Source organism: Melanostigma gelatinosum (assembly GCF_949748355.1).
Source record: "Melanostigma gelatinosum genome assembly, chromosome: 16".
In the NCBI taxonomy this organism is placed as follows: domain Eukaryota; kingdom Metazoa; phylum Chordata; class Actinopteri; order Perciformes; family Zoarcidae; genus Melanostigma; species Melanostigma gelatinosum.
The window spans coordinates 1,273,913-1,296,210 of record NC_136649.1 but is presented as its reverse complement, the minus strand read 5'-3'; positions in this window follow the sequence as shown (position 1 = coordinate 1,296,210).

The window sequence follows — 22,298 nt, the reverse complement described above, 5'->3', positions numbered from 1 at the left end:
TCATCTAAAGTGAGGACTATCTGCTTACAAAGCATTTATTAATAACATTAAAAGGCCATTAGTAAAGTATTTTGTGTGACCTCATCTAAAGTGAGGACTATCTGCTTACAAAGCATTTATTAATAACATTAAAAGGCCATTAAAAGGTCAAAACCCACAAAAGTCTCAGTTATCTTCTCAGCAGAAAAGACAAATCGACAAAACACAAAGTGATAAAGAACATATCAATATTTATTACAAGATGCAAACAATATACTCGAATACAAACCTCTAAGCCATTCATCCATGTTCTCCTCTATTCACTCCACTCATAAACAGATAAATGATCATCTAACATTGTCTTTATGGTGTAGTCAGCCCAATGTCTCCTGGATTGCTCTATTTACAGCAGAGGTGACACGGTAGCGTGCGCCGCCTCAGGGCCTCTAGTTAGTGACTTGCTAGCTGGATACTCATCCTCCATAATGTGTCCGTGCCAGCAAACTAAGCAGCAAACAGACTGACATTGGAGGCCCGTCAGCAGTCATTGTTTCTGGCCCGGGTCCGTGAGCGTTTTCCATGGCGTAAGTGCACTTCTGTCCCAGTTCCTGAGTGAAACGTTTGTCCCACGCTGATGTCGTGTAAAGCGGGCTTTTAGTTTGTCCCACGCTGACGACTTATTGAAAGCGGGATTTCTCATCACTCATCCAAAAATATCAAAATCGTCCCAACTGTTAGCAATACTACTTCCTTTGGAAAAGTGTTGCGTACTGCTTCATCCAGCTGTATTACTTTTCCTCACCCACAGCAGACTCAACACAGTAAACAATTAGCAGATCGGCAGGGACAACAGAAGAGGTCAATACGACTGGGCAGGACGTTTACCTTGGCTTGAAACCATCAAGCAGTCTTCAGTGCCGTTTATGTATTCGCCTAATGCCATTTACCCTCCCTGGTTATCTCCCAGCATTGTGCTTCAGGCTGCCTGTGGAACATGAGTATTATCCAGGCAGAGCCTGCAGCTGCTCTGGATAATGAAATCACATCTAGATGACCACGAGACAAGGAGCTTTTTAATTTCACAAATCAATCTCGTGACACGACAGCAGCTGTTCTTGGGAAACCAAAACCGCTTCAAGCTGGTAAGTGGTCATCGACCTGGAGTCAGGACAGATCAACGTCATTCACACCTGATCTTTAAAAGAGCAATACCGATACTAAATTATAGGCACAGTCACATGACTGTACTATCAATTCATCCTGGTCAGAATCAATAGTGTTCATTGCAACAGTAGTAACGCTGCTTCTACAACACATGCAGTCCCCCGTCTGATCTCCAGTCTCTCGAGTGCAGTCCCCCTGATCTCCAGTCCCCCTGATCTCCAGTCTCTCGAGTGCAGTCCCCCTGACCTCCAGTCTCTCGAGTGCAGTCCGCTTGATCTCCAGTCTCTCGAGTGCAGTCCCCCTGATCTCCAGTCTCTCAAGTGCAGACCCCCTGACCTCCGGTCTCTAGAGTTCCGTCCACCTGACCCTCAGTCTCTAGAGTTCCGTCCTCCGGACCCTCCGTCTCCTCAGTCTGGCCGTCCCTCCTCCGGACCCCCTCCACCCACCCAGTTGTGGACCCTGACTCTCGGCCTCTGAGGAGTTATAACCCTCCTCCACCGCCCTCCCTTGGAAGATGTTTATGTTTTTTTGTTTGGACGTCTGGAATTCGTCCCTTGGTCTGTCACGATCAGGCTTTGCCTTGTGTGTTCTGTAACTTCACCCTCCTCACTCTACCTGTCAGTCACTCCCTCAGCATCGACCTAACTCCCTTCACCTGCCCCTGTTGAAGAAAATCATCATATAACTGTGAATTGAACTCGAATTGAACTGAACGCATCTGGACTCACACGTAAACAGTTACATAACGTGTTATTCTGGTTCTCAGCATCGTTTTTGGGAAATGATTCTCAGGGCCAGATAGAGAGTGATTAATCTCTCAAGAGCACCAAAACAACTCCGTACATGGAGTTGTGTTCTGTGTTCCCAGAACAAAATAGGAACCTGCCCAAATTAGGAGTCCAGATGTGTCCTGATCCTTGATTCAACGGACTGGTTTGATTGGTGGAACGTAGCAAAAGGAGGCGTGAATTTTGACTATAAGAGTGATCTGTGAAGAGCAGTACATTGGGAGTAGTTTTCAATATGCTGAACTTGTTGATGTTGGCTTGTTCTTATTAAAACACGACCCGCTGGTTGGCAACTCCAGTTGACCCTCTGTCCTCGTCACTTTGCTACGACATAATTGGCGCCTCAACGTGAGTTGAGTTGAGGCCGAGATACCTCCTCTACGCCAGCCAACCGACAACCACGCTAAGAGGCCAACAGGTAGGAGATTTTCATATCTCACCATAGTTTTATTTCTGTATGGCGTGGTTCTCGCTTGTGTGATAGAGAGGGAGTGTCTGGGGTCCCCTCGACGGAATCCACGCTCTTTGGTGGAGGAGGAGAGAGGCAGACTGGTGTTTGCTGGTAAAAAACTAAAAGTTGATGTGTTGAAATGATTCAATTTGATCTCTAGCTGTAAAAAGAGAGCTCTCTCGTGTGGAACAGACGTACGCAGCATTCTGTTGGCGTGACGCCTGGTTGTGGCCAAGATAAGCTCAAAAGCGGAGCGCTCCGTGAATCTCTCAAGCTCAAGAGACTTTAGTACGCTAATGACAAAGTGACTGTTTGCTATTGATGAAGCAATTTCTGCAAATAAGTGTAAGGAACTCCAGTGTGAGTTAGATATGTAGGTCTCGACATGACCCTTTACTCAAGAGAGATGAGACAGATGGACTGGCTTAGATTTAAATAATAAAACTATAATGTGGGTCTGTTAAGAGTAGTTTCTGTTTAAGGCAGGACACTACGCTGATGAGACTCAGAAATTTTGTGCAGAAATCTAAATGAGCAGGAAAAGTAATATCTAACTAGACAATAAAATGAATAGTACAGTTTGAAAAGGTGTGCACACGACTGTAACTTATTGACATTACTGATGAAGTAATAGTATAAAGGAGAGATCCTTATGTGACAAAGGGAAGATGACAAAAAGAGACCTGGACAAAAAACTGACTGACAGACTGAGACCGCTGACTTTTGATGTGATATACATCCGGATGGCTTTGCATGAGTATGAGCTATTGGCATGTTTTTGGTTGTTTACCCAGTGGTAACGCTTTTGCAAAAAATAGTTTGTTTCCATCCATCTGCATATATCCAGGCTATATTGTGTCCAGATCCTATTCTGTATGCAGGAGGAGAAAAAATTGTGAAAAAATAGAACGTTCATGCTCCGTGTACTTGGTGATGGCTGAATGCCCAGATGTGTGTGCGTAAATTCAATTTAGGAGCCAAAATAAACCCTTGCGCTCCCTCCCTAGTGCATGATTGGCTGTATGCCCAGATTTTGGGGCCTGACAGGCTTACTCACTCCGTCCAGAGAGGAGTAGAGTTGTCATGCATATAGACATTGATCATACATAGTCCTAAATAATCAGAGGAAGAGTGTTGATGGAAAGGTGTTGTGGAGATCACAGGAAGGATTGTTGGTTGCACTTGGTGCATTGCTGACCATCTCAGAATCGCACAGTGAAAATCACTGTGCGAGGGGGGAAAAGGTTAAAAGGTTAAAGAGACAAGTTGGTTAAAGTTACAAGACATGGTTAAAATATATATCAGATAATACTATTTCAAGTATAATAAGAACTATCCAATAATGTATTAGAAGTAAAAGCACAATTGTAACTTGTAAAATGGGGGATTAGACAAGTAATCTGAACTCTGTGGGACGACAGAAGCGCGCAATTAATAGCTGATTCCTCCCAGAAGGTGAGAGGCTGTCCTCAGACGCAGTTCCAGATTGCCGCTCTGATCCTGGAACTGGAAAAAAGAATTCCACTCGTGAAAAATTATTTTGTGATATAATAGACACTTTGAAGTGATAAACTTGTAATCTTGCACTTAAGTTTCGTAAGAGTGTTGGACAGACGTGTCCTGGTTAACGTGTAGTATTTAAAGAAGGTTTGGTGTTTCCATTCAAGTTGAACTAAGTCTTGACACAAGTGTTTTGAAGATACTGTCAACGACAAATTAGGTAAAATGGGTAAAAGTCAAAGTGAGTCTGAGCAACTTGATGCCAAGGTCTTACCTTCAGTAATAAAATATATGCGAGACAAAGATAATCAGACTGCCAAACAATGGAAAGAATGGATCAAATGGGTTCCCTGAAAAAGGCAGTTTCAGCCTACAAAAATGTTTAACTCAAAACTTGTTTAAAGCAAAAGGAGAAAGAGGAAGCAGAAATGTATGGAATAATGTCGAAGGGAGAAAGAGAGAGATTAAGAAATAAAGGTCAGAAAGACAAATTAGAAAAAACAGGGACCAATAACAGATACAATTGAGTAAATAAAAAGGAAAATATACTGCCGAACTCTGTTCTGTTTGTTCTATTTTTGTCCGAGGGACACGGTCAAGTGGACCCCAAAGAGGGAACCACGGACGCACAAACATTAACACAGAGGGTGAGTTAACTTTAGATTCTGACTGTTTAGTGTAGTTTAGACTATGACAAACTAGACAAATACATACCAGATGTACGCAAATTAAGGTTTTAGAAAGTTACCACAAGACAAACACTATTAAAGGAAAAATGTTCAGAATGTCACGTGCAGGCTGATTAAATGGATTAGATCAAATATTTGAGGAAGTATTATTTAGAGAAGGGTAAGAAGTGGTGAAGTTACGTATAATGGACAGAAAATACTGCTGCTGTATCTGTTTTTCTGTCTCCCAAGCAGTACGAGTGTATAAGGGGGAAATCACATGTGTGTCCTTGGCATGAAGCCCAGGAATGGAGAGGATGTCTGACTGGCTGCACAGTCAGACTCACTGACTTCAGAAACACAGAGGATCCTGGTAAACTCTACAGTAATAAGGGTGACGTATACAAAACAAGAAGTACATCAATGTCAAAGGAACAATTTAACTTATGTTTGATAAGAAAACACACACCATGGGTCCAAATGTGTGATGTAAGACAGGTGAGGGGTGCTAGTGTTCACCCAAAATCGTGATCTGCCCAAGTTCAAAATTTTATTTCCACCCATGCAAGAAGCAATATCTACTCAATCGAGATATTAATGATGTTACACCCGTTCTTGAGTCTTTACTGAAGGTTGGTATAATAATCGAATGTGATGATACACCGGTGCACGCACTAAAATTTTTCCTGGAAAGAAAATTCGAGACTTGAGGGAATCACCTGAGTGATGATTGTCTAAGACAAGCAGTTCATGTATCGGTGCATCCACGAGCACCTCAAACTTTGGCTGCAAAAGGTCACAAGGCTAACTGTCTAAATTGCAATTGCTCTCGATAAAGAAAATAATAATATCTGGGACATGTGATCACAGCAGAGGGCAGAACCCTCCCTCCCAAGAGAACACAGGCAATTAAACTGTGCCTAAACCACAAACTGAGAAACAAATGAAGAGCTTTTTAGGAATGACGTCACAGTATGACAGTGGATCCCAAACCCCTCAGAAACAGAGGCTTTCCTCTATCCGTGATTCATGGTAAAGATCTTTATGCGCATGACAAACTGACCTTCACCGACCGCTCGACTGATACCTTTAATGACAAAGATTTTAATCCTGCTACTCTTTTTCCTACTGCAGCAGATGGAGAGCCACATAACTGTTGTTTCTCCTGAACAGGTCTGCACACCGAGACCTGACCTCACAGACACGCCCACCGAATGCTGATTTACAACTGTTAGTGGACGGTTTGGCATCCCGCTCGCCGGACACGGGAGAAGGGTTGGTTGGGTTTGCTGTAGTCTCATCACATGACACTCTTTTCTGCTCAAGCTGCAGATCATGTGGCTCTCACAGGAGCCTGTAAGCTTGCTGCCGACAAAATAGTTAACATCTACACAGACTGTTGCTGTGCCTTTGGTGTAGTGCACCACTGTGGCACCTTGTGGAAACACAGGAGCTTTTGGAAATCATCCTGCAAAACCATTTCTCACCACCGTCTCGTGGCCGACTTGCTAGAAGCCATATTGCTCCTTAAAGATTGTTTGTGTTATGAAATGAGATGCTCACACTAACGCTTCTGATCCCATTTCAACAGGAAATGCTGCAGCTGATGCTGCGACTGAGCAACCAGATGTTTCAGGCTACTTTTTATTTATTTATCAACAGAAATATCGATATTGAAATATCCATCACTTATGATGTTAAAATATTGCAGACATTAGCGACCCCTGCAGAGAAAGTGTTGGGCCTAATCTGGTGCAATTTAAACATTATTAATGGATAATGGATTATTATTAAAATGAATTAGTTTTTAACTGACATTAGGGAATGTAGGAACTGCAACAACAAATATTATTTATATTTTGTTAGGTTATAAATTTTATAAAACACGACCACAGTCCATGCTTGTACCAATGACACACATCAGCAGTGTGCCAAAGATCCAAAACATCTTCGACATCACATTATGCCACTGTTTAATGTGGTACACCAACTTGTCCGACACTAAGGTGTTCAAAGATTACATTTCCTGTAAACATGTCTTGTACCATAAATATATATATATCTATAAGTACACCAGACGTCATCCCTGTGACAGACCTTGACGTTCCAAAGAACCTCACTTTCACTGACTGCTTTGAATCACAAGGCACCCGGCACAACGCATGTTGTTCTTCTAAAAAGCTGATCCTGCACATCAGACTTGTTTGTCTGACTGTTTTCCTCCCGTAGAACTACGAAAGTGACATTTCTGTGTAATACTTGTGTTTATTATTACCGCTTGCTATCTGAGAAACATGATCTCATAAAAAAAGCCTGTGCTTTCTTTTATTATTTTACTTGATAAAGGAATCAGTTGGATTGACAGTTGATTCAGAATGAGTATAATAGGAATATAAATACTTAGATGATAGAATTTTTACAAATTGTTAAAATTGTTGTGCGTTATGAGCCCCACTGATATGTTGTCTCTCTATAACAGTTCAAAAGAGATGGCGGTCCGACGTCTGTGTTTCGCCTCATCTCAGGAGATTTATTTTGTTATGTTGATGTGAACATTCCCAAGCTAGCTACAACATGGAGTTGCTTCAAACTCACAAAAACAGCTCATGTTTTGACCTCATCGATTATGTGATCATATGTTGTGCATATGTAAACCATTTTTGCCATTTCGATAAATTGTAAACACTTTAGTGGCCATGGGAATGGCCAGAGGGGGGAGTTGTTGGCAATTGGCAATTCATCATGTTCTGTTAGATATAACTTCGATCGCAGACGAGGACATCCAAACTCATCCAATGTAACAGCTACCAGGACTCCAACCTTGAGAGCCGTAAGAGCCCAGACGGTGGTTCAGCCGTCCCGGAGGAGAGCCAGAAGCCATGAATCAAGATGAGTGCGATGCAACCACACATATTCCATCCCATGTTAGACCAGGACCTATGCCAGCATTGCCATTTAAGCTCAAACCAGCCTATCCAGTGTTCAGACAGTTGCACGTTAATACACGTAGAAAGAGACGACTTCACACCATGTGGAAAGGGGAAACTAGCACACAGCTGAGGCTGATGACAGAATGAGCCGAATGTGGAATCCAAATCATCTTTATGATGCACATGTGAAATAAAAACATTGGCACTTCCTACATGAGAAGTTCAAGTGGACTCTTGTATGGATCTCAAAAGAAACACGACTATTGAGATCAGTATCCTGAATATCAAGTGTGTAACGCATGTGCAGAAATTATGATTTACACATCGCAAAATAAGCCTCCCACTAATCATGAAGCCTTCAATTGGAAAAGTATGAATGTTTTGCCAGTGGTGGATTTGCGTCAGACAAAAGAAGGGTTGACGTAGGCAATACTACTGTGTACTGTAAAGTAACCCGAGTGTCCTGGTTCCACAGGCTAACATTACTCCTTCGTTCATTGGGAGACCGGTATGATATGAAAACCCAATACCATGAGACCAAAGTTGTGAAAACACAACTATGACCATTCCCACTCTTCATTTGTTAAGCAAACAAACATCAGACATAGCCGACATGTATGGAATGTGTTGTGAAATGCTTTACTGAATATACTGTTGAAATGGAGAAGAATTCGGGGTTTGAGGCAAGAGCTTGAGGAGAGTGCTGGCAGGGGGTGGTCAGGGGATGGGTTGGACTACATTTTTGGAAAATAAGGGGTCTGTATTGCTAAAAACAGACATTAGCGCAGTAATAGTTTTAATTGTGGCTTTTCTCTTGGCATGTTGCATCGTACCCATCCTGAGGAGACAGTGCCAGAGGAGCATGGACAAACAGATGGGTGTCATTACAAATCTCCAACTGCCTCAGATGATGAACATGATGACGATTGAGCACGGGACAAAGGCCCAGTTCGCTCAAATGGTGGTTGGACGACCGGACCTGATTCCGGACCTGTTTCCCATTCTGGATTTTCTGGAGGACTTAGATGAGATGGAGGGAACAGGACTAGGAGGCAACTCACAATAAGAAGGAGAGCCTGAACTTTGTTGGAAATACACACGTCCAAAAAAACACCACATCACATGTTTTATCATCTGTCCAAACTGTTTCACTATCAATTGAATGTATTATAATCAGATATTTCTACATTCACATGTATTCATAGTCATGATTCATATAATCAGTGCACAAGTATTATAGCGTATAGTTTTGTCACAGACGTTGCATCTAATGAGTACTGATATATTGTTCAATATTTTGCAGAGGTTGCATGTTTGTAAGCAAGAACAGATTCACTTCATACCAAAAAGGTGGTCGCTTGGCGGGAAAGGACCATAAGGGAGTTTTTCCTGTAATGCAACCTGTGGGTTTTTTCGCCCTTATATGAAAGTGAATCTGAGCATTGAATGATGTTTGAATTATCTTACAAACTCAAATGTTCTGTATTGTATTGCTACTGTATTGGTATATAATCAAGCACATGTAATTTGCATAGATCACTTGTGTTGTTGCAATGCAGTAAGGGATCAAAACTTTAGGTTACAGTTTCACCAATTGACAAAAGTTATATGAAGTTAGGTTGAGGGTTAAGAAACCCTCAGAGGAGGGATGTGTTGAAGAAAATCATCATATAACTGTGAATTGAACTCGAATTGAACTGAACGCATCTGGACTCACACGTAAACAGTTACATAACGTGTTATTCTGGTTCTCAGCATCGTTTTTGGGAAATGATTCTCAGGGCCAGATAGAGAGTGATTAATCTCTCAAGAGCACCAAAACAACTCCGTACATGGAATTGTGTTCTGTGTGCCCAGAACAAAATAGGAACCTGCCCAACTTAGGAGTCCAGATTTGTCCTGATCCTTGATTCAACGGACTGGTTTGATTGGTGGAACGTAGCAAAAGGAGGCGTGAATTTTGACTATAAGAGTGATCTGTGAAGAGCAGTATATTGGGAGTAGTTTTCAATATGCTGAACTTGTTGATGTTGGCTTGTTCTTATTAAAACACTACCCGCTGGTTGGCAACTCCAGTTGACCCTCTGTCCTCGTCACTTTGCTACGACACCCCTGATCACACTCACCTCATCAGCTCATTACTCTCGCCTGCTCACTCTGCCTCCTTCACTATTTAAACCCCTGCCTCACACACACCCACTGCCAGATCATTGTTTTGTGTTCATACCTACCCACCCGTTTTTGCTCATCCTGTTCCCGGTTTCTCAGTCTGCCTGTCCTGCCGGATTTCCCCCACTCTGACTGTCTGTGCTTGAGTCCTCATCATGCCCCGTGACAGTACGTTAATGTTCAACAGACATTATTTTTCTCATACTGTTTGACTATACCTGTACTCACCCTATGTCTGAAACTATCTGTTTTAGGGCCTGTCTCTTTAAGCACCCGTATCGAGAATGCCCAGTCAGACCCGGGTGATCAGGGTTTCTGGCCTTCGGCATCTGCGCCAAAGGTTTTGATACTTTCACAGTATCTATATAGCACTTATACTAATTACTAATGGTGATACAAAACAAAGAAAACAATCTCACTTTCTACAATATGGGACCTTTAAAACAATATCTGCATGTTTGTCAGTACTTTCCTTTATATAGTCATGAAGATAATTTTTGTATTTAATACACATGTTCTTTCTTCACTATTTAGCCTAACACTAGGATTTAGCGTGGTGTGGTTTGTCTGGCATTGCTTTAAGGCAGTGAGTGAGTTTCCTCTTCCAGTGATAGGAGGTGGGTCACTCGCTACTTTATAAACCCGAGAGCACACAACATGAAATGAGCTGTCCACGGGCCTGGAAACATATCGCTCTCCTTCCACTTGTTAAAACAACAGGGCCCACAAACTATTTGTGTGTTGACGTGTTCCAACATGTTCTGCCGGGCCAAGAGATAGCTGCTGGATAGCATTAGCAACTCCATCTGTAACCCTCCTTTTACATTAGCGCTCCTATCAGTCCTATTAGCTAAGCTAGCCCGGAGCACCGAGACATCCATTTGCCCCTCCACCCATTTTCCGTGATCTGAGTGCAAACACAAGCTCAGACCCAATCACGGGAAAGTGATATAGTGGCAAGACTTGGCCCACAAAGGTGTCACCGTCTAAATGACTACAGGATTGTGGGTAAACAGTATCCTCCCAGCAAGGCAATGAACCTTTCCTCACCAAGAAACCTTAATCACAGAGGTTGAATGCCAGAGTGCAGCTATTAACCTCGGCCATCCACAGCGTGAGACATTTGTCCTGCTCTCCCCTTGTTCTTATTTTCAGAGAATGCACACTTCTCCCTTCCCTCAGCCCCCAGCCTCATATTTCATTCCGTCACTTCCACAAGCTGTCCTATGTGACAGCTCCCAAATGGTAGAAATATGTGCAGACGACGTCCACGATTCATTTTCTTTTTTGCCCGACAGTCCTCTGAATAGCTAGCAACGGAGCCCACTACTCAGATAGAGAGAGGTAAAGTCCCACACCACCAGCCCCCCCAAACTGATATGTCTTATTGTTTCCTTATGAGACTCTGACACCCTGATTGCGTGCTTTGATTCTGCCACATTCATCACTTCCATGGCTCTTGTGGGAGGTGATGTGATAGCTCCAGCCCTGGTGTCTCTCCGTTTCAGCTGAGAGTTGTGTTGGTTTCTTTTCTACCGAAAGAAAGGCATACTCGCGAGGGCCCTGGAATCTTTGAATTCAGACAGACTGGAGATTAATTAGGCCCCGAACCTGTGCTGCCCTCGGACCTTGGGGGGTAAGACTCGCTCTCATCCCCCAAAACAGACTTTTCATCCTGGGTTGGAGATTTGAGCTAATCCCCTGACAGACTTAAGTTTGGCCTCGAGGTGCCTGTCCTACATTTCACACAGCACCGTGTTCTTATATTTCTTCCACTTGGGTAAGGTGTTGTGCATATTAAAGCGCTCCGCCTAGACTGAAAACATTCAGACACGACGACACCATTCCTGATGAGGAATGTAATGTATGAGAAGATGACAAGTTGTCATTGGATACATCTCAAAGAAAAGCAGAAGACTTTTGCCTGAAGCTATCTCAGGGTAATATCATTGAGTTCCAGCTCGTCACGTCATTTTGTGTGAATCGCTATTTATTTGTATTAAAAGTGCTACACAAATAAAGTCTGATTGACTGACAGACTCCACAAAGCTCGCTTGGGGATAACTTGAGTTCCTCGCTACGTTCTACAGCCTCCTTCTTTATCATTTTAACTGTGAGAGCATCTATTTAGTTTGTTCTATTATTTTGAGCCTCAGAGGCCTTTCTTCTAAGATGGGGTCGAATGTTTTTGCCTGGATAACAGACAGATATATGTGGCTAACTATGATGCTATTAAAGGGAGAGCTCAGGTGTTTTGAAGTGTGATTGTATGAGGTACTTCTCCAAATGTCAGGGGGTGTAAAGGTTGCCAACAGCTGAGGCTGAGTGTCTCATCACAAACCACCAAGGCGGTTGTTCTCAGTGTGGAGGAAGTAATGAAAAGGTCAGTTTGGGATTAGAAAGACTACCATCTCCTCAGAGGATGTGCATTGGAAGGTCAACCCTGGAACTAAAAACACAAGTCAAATGTGGAGAAGGAGCTCACAGGTGCAACATGTGACTTGCTGTGCCAGTCTATTAGGATGGGCAGCTGTCCACAGATGACTATTTGCATGATGCCTAATGATGTTGAACTGATTTTTAGCAAGAAAACATTTTGTTAAATGTGGATATTTTAATAAGTGGAAATATAAAATTAGAGAAATTGAAAAAATAAATAATAATTGACTTTATGTAATATAGGGTTGCACATAACGAAACGCTCACAGAGTATGGCGTCAAGTCAATTTATCGTCAAATTTCAATTTATCGTCAAATTTCAATTTAAATAGTTTTTTTATCAATAAGTATTACAGTTGACACAATAAAATAGGCCCTTTTGGGCTGCCTGCCTGTCTGGGAACGTACACTGGCACACTTTTCATCACAGCCTGGCGTTATTGATTTTATTATTTGGCTCTTGATTTGAATTATTTGTATGTTGTCATTTATTGCGTAACCACTTCAGTAGGATGACTTTGATAACTGCTTGTCTTTATTTGTTAGCTGGAGGTCTGCGCATTGATCCTGTGCCTCAGCAAAGAAGCGTGGTGTTTGTTCCCCCCCGTAGCATAGTGTGGTTGGGGGGGGGGGGGGGGGGGGTCACTGGCCAGCTCACTTGACTCTACACATAAATGTACTTGAACTGCTCACTGTGGGGAAGTCACTCTGCTTGGCTCATGCACACTTTCTCTCCATCAGACAGGTTTATTTTCTCCCTGCATATTGAACAGAGGGGCGGACATGTAGATAGGCGGTCCTAGCCAGGGGGGATTGGAGCCCATCCCGACCTGATCACCGAGATTTGGGACAGGTTTTGGCGAGCCTGCTGTAAGAGGAAACGCTCCGTTCGCTCTTTGGTTCTCTGAGCATGCGGGAGACGCCTTTGAGCATTGGCCGGGGCCCAGGATTCTCCTTCACCTTTTCTCTCACGTCCAATTACTCCCTCAGATCTTGGGCCGACAGCAGGAAGAGCTGCTGTCGGGGATCCTGGTAACCGCAAGACGCTCGGGTGGCTTCCGGTTTCATGGTTTTCTGTGGGCTTGTCCCTTGAAAGGGGCTGCTTAGAGAGGCTCAGCTTCTCTCATTATGTTGTACGTAGTATTCAGAGTCGCATCTTCCAGAGCGTCATTTCACAGCTAAATGCTCAGCTTTAAAGCGATGGTGTAAACACAACAGCCTGGAGTCCACTGCCTGTCCTCTGCCTTATGTGCTTTCATTCCTTCAACTACTGGTGGACAGGAATTTGGCTTTCAGCACTGGTCAATCTTACACTGCTGCTATCTCATCCAGTCATGAAGGCTTCGGTGACAGGTCACTGTTCATAGATCCTCTGACGAAAGGTTTTCTGAGGAGTGTACAAAGGAACAGACCGTTGTCACGCTCCTTAGCCCGTCACTGGTTTTACACACCCCTTTGGACCTCTGGATCAGGTTCCGCTCAAGTTTCTGTCAGCCTAAATGACTCAAAACCAGGTTCCTGCTGGACTCCAGCCGCTGCTTAACACTGACTCATACATCATGGAACTGGTTTTATTTTGTCCAACAATAACACCAGGTGCTTAAACCTGTGACTTCATGTCATATACACTTTGACACATGACTGCTCTCATCTGTTTACTTCAACAGAGAATTCATATCTTGATTCTTTTCATTCTGAAATTACAACTTCATCCTTGTAATATCGCGTCTTTTCTCTAGCCGTCTTTAGTGAAATATTACAATTTGTTCTTGGAAGTATTATGACTTTATTGGATTGTTACATTTTTTTTTTGTTGTCATAGCATTGTAACTTTTTGTGACTATTCTTGAAACGGATATTTAGAATATGTTTTGAATGTGCAAAAAACATGAGCAGAAATTGTGCTGAAACATGTATTAGATATTAAAATACAGGGTTTCTAACTTTTTTTAAACTAATTTAATCACGGCTCAGCAGACAAAATATTAAATCAGAGAAGTCGATCTACATTAGAATAAGTATTTTACAACATTACAAAAGGACAGATTATATTTATATATTTTGAATTGAATTATCCTCAAAATAGGATTCATTCATCTGTGTGCTGTGACCACTTCTGACCCTCCAATCTCCGTCATATCGTGTCCTTGTTTATCAAACAGAGAACCAAGTATCTGAGCAGGACAAAATGGTGTGTAAGAGGAAGAGGGCAGTGTGTGGAGAGACAGAGAGACAAACCAAAGGAGAAAGAGAACACAGAATTACTATCATAATTAAAGCTGCAAGCAGCATTGATCGGGCAAATGCAACTCCACACACATCGAGGGTACTAGCAGGACTCTGGTTGACGCGGCCTTCTCATGAAGAAGCTCTGGACAGATCATTTATATTAATGCCCACTGACATCGTTTGAGAACCCACTGTTATCTAACTTTTGCTCTCCAAGCATCTTAGTTTGCACATATTTAGATCAGAGAAGTCTTTTTCTCATGGTGTGCCCACAAACCCTTTCAATAAGTTATTGGCCATGTATACATGGAATTTGACTCCGGTTACACATTACTCTCATCGTACATACACGTATGAAATATATACAATAAAGTAGAGACATATAAGAAAAACAAGGACATTTAACAGCTATATACAATGTAGGTATGAATATATCCCAACAAAAAAGTGTGTATATATATGATACAATAGTGCAAACAGAGGTAGTAGTGCAATACTAGAAAAGTCCAAAAGAGATTTTGACAGTGTGGCTTCTACTGCCCGAAGAAATCGCAATATATACACATGCCAATGTTACCGGTAGCATCATTCAGGTTCAATTGAGCTACTCTCTTTTCTGCATTTTAGATTCATACTCTTGGATTGAAACTTGTATTTGTGGGGCTTTTATTTTGAAAGGGTGGGACTGGGTGGGGGAGAGGAGACAGAATCATAATGTTTGACACTAAAATGAGAGGCTTCATCACAAGCATTCCAGTTAGAATTCATTCTGTGGGGCTTTTCATTTGAAATGGGGGGAGTGGGGGGGGGAGTCCTCTAAAAATATCTAAGACCTGAATGACTGTATGATAGAGAGAGACAGAGTGAGTGAGACTGGCAGACAGGAGGTCTGATGATCTTTCCTTGAATATCATGTAGAGAGAGAGAGAAAGAGATCTCTCTGGCAAACTTTCTCATTTGGAGATTGTACTATGTTTTATCTTTTACAGCTTACATGACTAGTGTCCTGCTCTGCCATATCTTTCCTCGTCTCTCCCTCTTGTGTCGCGGTGTGTAAATGTCACTCGAATCAGTAAACTTATCAGAATACCCATATTTGATTGGCTGAGCTGCATCACGTATATCTCTAAATCATGTGTATGCGGCTTTTATTTTAAAATGGGGGGGTGCTCTAAAAGTCTCCAAGACCTGATCACTAATGAGCTCATATAAACACCTGTGTGCATGTTGGTGATTGGAGCACCTGTGTGTTAGAGGCTACTTAAGGGAGAGTGAACAGTGATTTTCAACAAAACTCCCTGTCAAACATATGCCCTTCATACCAAACCATGAGACCAGTGGTGTATAAAGTACCCAAAAGCTATACTTAAGTAAAAGTAAAGATACCTTACTGGAAAACTACTCCAGTAAAACGTCACAAGTCACCTATTAGAATACTACTTGAGTAAAAGTCTAAAAGTATCTGATATTTATTGTACTTAAGCATCAAAAGTAATTTTCTGATATTAAATATACTTAAGTATTGAAAGTAAAAGTACAAGTAAATGCTGTTAGTAAAAAAGCAAAGGGTCAGAATTTTGAGAATTATGAAGTTTATTCTTGTAAGTGCTGTGGCACCATGACCAAGGACATGGAGCTGTCAGCTCCTTTAAATCAAGATTGAAGACTTTTCTGTTTGCTGCTGCCTTTAATTGAACCACATTAAATTATTATATGAATCAATTTCCTGCATTTCTGCATTTTACAACTGTATTTTATTTCTTACACAGTTTTTTAATGTTTTAATGCAATGAATGTTCTTAATTGTTTTTAAATCTCCTTTTCTTTTGTCTTATGGTTTGATGCTTTTAATGGTTTTATGTGAAGCACTTTGAATTACCTTGTTGTTGAAATGTGCTATACAAATAAACTTGCCTTGCTGTGTTGAAAATAATTGGGTTGGCTGTGATCCATCCAGGAGCAACAATGTTCAACATAATATATTGTACATAAGTATACTTTTGCATCTACTATGAACTTATCATCATAATTCTCCGAAAAGCAATATGACACTATGAAGGAGTTGTAACAGTGCGTTTATAAGTATGCTCATTCCGACTAGAGGATGTAGAGGGCAAATGCATAATATTATGTTCAGCAAAAAATATCCACTTGATGCATCAGGTCAGTGTTTAGAGAAAGGACACCTGCCTTGTAAACTCCTCTGGGCCTGATTTGAACACAATAGACAAAGGTTTGTCTCAAGCTGAATCTGGGGGGCTCCTCCTGAAGTCCACTGTCATCTCTGTCGAATCCGGCCCGCCACGTCATTTTATGTGGCCCGCAAATCCGCCAGCAAAAAAAAAAAGAAAGAAAAAAACTATTTCTTTTTTTTTTGGAAAAATTATTTAAAGTTAGACTTGAAAATAAAAGTATCCCCATGGTCGAAATTATGAGATAGAAAGTTGAAATGAGAAAGCATGTTGTCTGTGTACCGACATTAAAACTATCACAACAGGTGGACAGGAGAGGCAACAGCCCGAAAAGCGGTTTTCCAACGATTGAAAAAGATTGACAAATAATCCCAAAATGTCCACGAAGAGAACAATTGATGCAGAGGGAAGAAAATGTAATGAAAGATGGGAAAGTGAATACATGTTTGTGCTTCAAGGAGAAAACGGGTCTGTCTTCTGTGTTATGAGGCGTGTCGGTGATGAAGGAATACAATTCACGTCGGCATTTTGACACCAAACACGGAGCTAAATTTAGCCTCCAAGAAAAACATCAAATTGTCCAAGACTTAAAAGGCAGACTGCAATCACAGCAGAATATATTTACACAGCTACAGCCCAGTGCATGCTAAAGGTATGTGAGCAGTGCTCCGACCAGATACAGACTTTTACAAATGTCAGTTTGTGAAGAAACACCATCGCAGACAGAGTTCATGAACTAGCAGCAATCTAACAACACAGCTAGCTAAGAGATGAGCAGGTACTCTTCTTCATTATCTGCTGATGAAAGCACAGACAACACGGATACAGAGCATCCATGTTCATCAGACCTGACTCTCAGTGAGCAGCTCTTGGATGTAGCTGCCATGCACAGGACGACGACAGGGAGGAACATTCGTGATGCAGAGAGGTGACACAAACAGCTTTGAACAAAGTTAATGTCATAACTTGTGTTTTGATATTTGTCTTTGTTATTTTCTTTAATAGTTTGATCTTTGATAGAGTAATGTGGGTTTCTTAACCCTCAATTAAAATGATTTATGTTATAACAGAAATGTGTTTAAATGTAATTTTTAATTTATATAACTGCATGTACAATATTTTTACACTTGAATAAACAATAATACAATGCAGAGAGAGTTATTTAACAATATGTGAGGGAGAAGTTAGTTATACAGTCTTACAGTTACAACCGGCCCTTTGAGGGCGACCGTGATGCTGATGTGGCCCAGAGTGGAAAGGAGTTTGACACCCCTGGTGTAGAGGGAGAAGAGCACTGGGGAGAGACCACACCCCTGGGGGGCGCCAGTGCTGATAGTCCGGGTGCTGGATGTGATTTTTCCCAGCCTCACCTGCTGCGTCCTGTCAGTCAGGAGGTTTGTGATTGTAAATAAAAATATACATTCATTCAATGTTAAACACAGCTTATACGCGGATATGTGAGTTCTAGTACACGAAGGTCAAAAACGCCAGGTGGGGCACTCTCGCACTCGCCTGAACAAAGTGGAAAATACTAGAACTCTGAAGGATAGCTTTTGCCCCAGTTAAATGTCACATAGTCTTACAGAGAACCAGTCTCAACTGCCTGCTCCATCTTAGAGATAGAAAGAGGCGCCCTTGCATATCTAGCGCCTAGCTTATCTCGTTGGCCGAACATAACAATATACTGTAGATCAACATTTCACACACACTGACGTTCCAGAGAAGGCAGGTTTCGGACGTGAGCCAGTGTGGATGACGCTGTCCAGAGCTCCATCAGGTCATCTGAATGCTAAAAACAGATCCACCTCTCCTTTTATTTTGACCAATGGCTCCACAAGGAGAACCAGATGGACACGCCTGCGCACTCTGCTATAAGCGCTCTTTGGTTTCACTTTTGGACTCTTTGCTTTTGCTAGAGTCCGTGCACGTTTAACTGCTGGACATAATACTTCTGTCACAAATAAATCTTATTGCTTGAATTGAGCTAAACGCCTCGATCTCAGTCTGTTAACTCGATCTTCATTCTTAACATGGTAGCAGAGTTAGGTTATCCAAGATCCAAGACTATTTTTCATCGAGTAACAGACTTTCTTCTGTCGACAGAAAGGAAAAAAAAAAAGGCGTTTCCCCTCGAGGCTGCAGGAGGCCTCAGGCCTACAGGGCCATTCTGCTCAACTCTGAGAAACTGATCAAACAGCGCGCTGAATCAAAAGGTAAAGCAGAGCCTATTTAAATGAAGTCTGCGTATTGTATGTAGGAAAAAAACTAAATTGAATTGATCGGAAGCACTGGAGTGTGAGTATGAATTGCCTTGACTAAATTTTTAAAGATAAATTGCCGAGCATTGTGACAGAATTGTTATGACAGCAGTGGGGGTTTTTACTATAGCATGTACATGTGTGTGAGTGGATCTAACAGAAATTGATGGTTGTTAACATTGTATAGGCTGCCATTGTGTTCACCGCGTAAGCTTTGATTGACTGTTCAGAGGTTACACAGCCGTGGCGAAAGCTTCGGTTCGCTGACCAATGACGGTCTGAAAGACTGAATTCCGGGACACACTGTTGATTTATGCGAAGTTGCAAGCTGAGATTTGGATCAAGTATATAGAAAGTGTTGTTGAAATACGCTGATGTGAAAGTAGTGTGTCTGGAGACTGCACAGCGCCATTTCCTAAAGGGACCACGTTCATGCATGTTGTACACTGTAAAATGAAGAGCCATCCAGAGAATTTTAATTGAGAAAAATAAATTGATGAGGTTAAATAGGAGGTTGAATTGATGGTTTGTGTACCAGTATTGCAGAAGTGGCAGTGTATGGTTTTGCATGCAGCATAAGATGTGCTCTGGGAAGACATCGATTCAATTGTAGCACAAGATATCGCCATTTCCTTCGGGACCGTATTGGCACAAGGCGTACACTGTAAACAATAAGGTCAATAGATCTTCCCTGACGAGGTCTGTGTGCGATTATTTGTGGAATCACGGCAGTGTATGGTCGATTGAGTGTGGAGTAATGCCTCAGGGAGGTATCCATTTCCTTCGGGGACCGGGCTCGTGAAAACGCTATAAGAACAAATCCATATGTGATTTGTGCGTATTTCAGTGACGGCAGCGTATGGTTTCAATTTGGTAAGGATGAGAGTGACTGCGTGAAGCGTACATGGGTGAAAGACAGATGAGATTTGGAGTTGAAGTGTGCAGAGGCTCGTGTGTGTTTGCCAGTGATTGACGGTCAGTGGAGCAGAGCACACTCATGAGACACAAACTTTGCATTCAACACAGGCACACGAACACGAGGATAGAAGAGGAAAGCTGAGGGTTAATATACGTGTCAGTTTTACTGGTATAGTTACAAAGATTACAGATTTATTGGAAATTGTGTTCCATAAGGACCGTCAACATAGAAGCGAAGACAGAGCAGGCATTCATTCAGTCAGAGAGACACTGGGAAAAAAGGGAGTGAAAATTTCAGATAAGAAACCAGGTGCAGGGAGTGTAGGATTTAGGCCAAAGAAAATTTGGGAGAAGCTTTGGCTCCCTCTGGTGGCACTACAGGAACTGCACAAGAAAAGTTGGGAGAAGCTTTGGCTCCCTCTGGTAGCACTACAGGAACTGCAGAAGAACATTTGACAGGAGTTTTGGCTCCCTCTGTGGGTACTTCAGGAACTGCAAGAAGAACATTCGACAGGAGCTTTGGCTCCATCTGGTGGACATTCGGGAGTACTGCATCCAAACATTTTATATTGAAAAGTTTGAAATTTGAAATTTGAAATTTGAAATTTGAAATTTGAAATTTTGAAATTTGAAATTTTGAAATTTGAAATTTGAAAAAAAGAAGAAAAAACAAAGAAAAAAACAAACAAAGATTGGAATTGATTTAAAAAAATATATATATATAAAAAAAAAAAAAAAAAAAAACTTGATTTGAAAAGAGAAAGGAGACGAAGAACACAAGAAGACATGGCTGGAGCTGTGGCTCCATCTGGTGGCTACTCAGAAGTACTGCGTGCAAAACTGAAAAAAACAGTAACAGAGACTGGAGGCAGGACTGCATGGAAAAGAGACAAGACACATTGGGATAAATGCATGAAACGATGGCAAGAGGAGGGATGGTGGAAGGCGGCCAGTCCACTACCTCCATCAGTCAACAACCTTCGGCTCTTCACCAACGATTTGACAAAACGAGTGGCTCGAGCACAGACTGCAGAGAGAAATCAAATGACAAATCAAACCAAGCGATGGGGGTTCGCTAACCCACTGAAGCAAGCCCGCAAAGACAGAGAAGAGGAACAGCGAGTGGCAACGATGGCACTAGGGATGGCCATGACAGATCGGATGCAGGTGGACATGCCAACCGGAAAAGAAAAAACCTGGTCCCGTCTGTCACTCAACATCAACCCCCTGGACGTCACCCCTACCACTCAAGCCCCGGTAGGTCTGGAAAAGGCTGCACAGGAAATGAGCCAAACATCTCTGGCCCCGGTTCCTCCCCCACCCTCAACTAGCCTGTATCCAGCACTTCCTCCGGTTCCTCCCCCATACTCCCATAATAATCCATTCATACAAGCATCGGTGAGAACAGTAAAGGGAGGACTGCTCTCAGGAGCATTCCAGATGTCCCTGGATGAAGGGTGCACCATCGACACAAGCTCCACCTCAACAGAGCGAGCGATGAGAAACATGATGGAGAGGGTGAGAACATTGGAAAGAGCTATAACAGGAGTCCCCATAGACAAAAAAGATCCTGCGACAACAGAGAGAGGCCAGCAGCCCGAAGAGAATGAAACAGAGGCCCAGCAACAGAGACAATTCGATCAGGGCTGCATTCAGCGACTTGACGACGACCTCGCTGCCACAACACTTTTCCCCATGCACTCAGAAGAGACCTATGTGACAAGCAACCTGTACCATGATCCTGAAGCTGGAAGACAGCCATCACAAAGGAACCCAAGTGGACCAACCACATTGGAGAAGCTCTCTGTCCTGCTAACAGAGGCGGAAGTGCTACAACAGACTCTGAACTCAGTTCTAGCCCACACCAGCCACTGTGACAGACCGGTGGCAGTGCCAATGTATGCGGTGTCAGGCACTCTACAAGGAGAAGTTTTCCCCTTCAAGACAGGGACTGGAGTTCCACTCTCCCAACATGCCATGCAACTTCGGTCTCAGGGCCAGCACCAACGAGAAGAAACAGAGCAGAGTGTTCGTGGTGCATATCCCCTGAGAGCAGCCCCCACTCTAGCCCAACCTCAGCGTGTTCAATTTGTGCCTTTTGGGTTTGCAGATCTGACCAGCATGATACAACAGCTTCCATCCCTCCATGCAGGAGCTGATCCGTGGATTGAGCTCACGGAAGCTTTGACTGCTGGCCGCCAGCTAGCAGTGGGCGACCTGAGAGCACTTCTCTCCCGCTGTCTGGACCCATCCCAGTGTACTGCCCTACTACACATGGCAGGCGCTGGTGCGGCACCAGATGCCGACCCCTTTGATCAACATCGTACAGCGTTGTGGCAGCAGCTCAGAACTAAGTTCCCCACTCCAGTGAACCAAGGCGCAGTGGCAGCATTCATCTGGACCCCGGGAGAGTCTCCACCCCTGTATCTGGCCAGAGCAGAACGGGTGTGGCGCCAGGCCTTCAGAGAGCCACATGATGCAAGCATTACCACAGTGGCACTATGGCGTGCAATGATTAAACGAGGCCTCCCTGATGGACCTCGCCAGTGCATGGACGCAGTGGTTGGCCTAGAAGCAATGACACAAGACATGTGGAACGCCCAGCTCCGACAT